The 1,051-nt window shown below is 55.8% G+C and overlaps 1 protein-coding gene across 3 annotated transcripts in view; it reads left to right on the top strand.

The window, feature by feature from the left end:
- The first annotated feature begins 928 nt into the window (after positions 1-928).
- Positions 929-1,051, top strand: part of SPG21 (SPG21 abhydrolase domain containing, maspardin) — a 10,148-nt gene continuing 10,025 nt past the window's right edge. For 2 of the 3 annotated variants that reach the window (XM_010717566.3, XM_031555349.1), the window contains exon 1: positions 951-1,042. The gene's annotated coding sequence lies outside the window, so the exon portion shown is untranslated. Of the gene's footprint in view, positions 1,043-1,051 lie in introns of all 3 variants that reach the window. The other variant, XM_010717563.3, reaches the window with a different exon arrangement.

Here is a 1,051-nt window from a genome sequence, read left to right as displayed (position 1 = left end):
AGCAGGCAGCGCGCGAAATGCCCCTTCCAAGCTCAGGGGGCAGTGGCCGCGCGGGGCCTTCTGGGAGATGTAGTCCTCGTGGAGGTGAGGGAGCGCCGCGCCGAGCCGCGTTGCATGGTGGGAAGTGTAGTGCGGGAGGTGCGGCTGCGCCCTGCCGCCTCTCGGGGTTACGCGGCGATGTCTGGCAATTCAGTTTCCCTTCCGCACGTCAATTTTAGGTAATTCCTTACTTCTGATAGCAATTAACCTCGTCTTTTCCCAGAACTCCCGATATCACCACGTTGTTTTATGCTTCCTAATCTTAAATGCAAGAGAAATACTTCCATAAAGATTTTTTTTTTCTTTCCTAAAAAGCTTTTCGTAAAAATGAAGCTGGAAATCATTAAGAGAAACGAACAACCTCGGGAGAAATGGAGCCCTCTGCTGGGTGAACCTCAGTCATGGGGGAAAACGACCCCCAGGGGCTAAGCAATGCCATTCCTAACTCCTGCTCAGTTCCTCTTGGTTCTAATCTGGTAACACACAGCTTCAACGCTACAGCAGCTGCCAACCTGACTTTAATCTGCACTAAACCCAGCAGTGCACGTCCTGCCAGGAGCTCTTTGAAGCACAGTGTTCACCTCAGCAGCGCTTCCACTCCAGATCAATCGACGTTTCTCACAGACAGCTGCAGATAATGCAATCCCCCGCTGGGTGACATGACAGGTTATAGAAGGGAGAGAAGCCCAAGCAGAGAGCTGTCACGGCTTTTTCTTAGTTTGTAGACACACACACACAAAAAGGAGAAATACTGAAGGCACGCAGCAGGATACGAAAGCGCCCTCAAAGCCCCGCCGACCAATCAAGATCCGGAGACGTGGCCACGTGATCCGCCTCTCTGCTTCTGTTCTTCCGCCTCGGTAGCGATGGCGCCCCTCCCTGCTGTCACGTGGCCGGTACGGGGCAGCACCCGAAAGTAGCGGCCGGAGGCGGAGGAGAGCGGCGCAGCCGGCACCGCGCCCCGCTGAGCCGGGGAGGGCCGAGCCGCGAACGCTGCGCGGAGGTGTGTGCG

The sequence above is a fragment of the Meleagris gallopavo genome, chromosome 12, assembly GCF_000146605.3.
Source record: "Meleagris gallopavo isolate NT-WF06-2002-E0010 breed Aviagen turkey brand Nicholas breeding stock chromosome 12, Turkey_5.1, whole genome shotgun sequence".
NCBI classification, from domain to species: Eukaryota; Metazoa; Chordata; class Aves; order Galliformes; family Phasianidae; genus Meleagris; species Meleagris gallopavo.
Note: the sequence above shows the minus strand (reverse complement) of the source record. Positions and strands in the feature narration are given on the sequence as shown.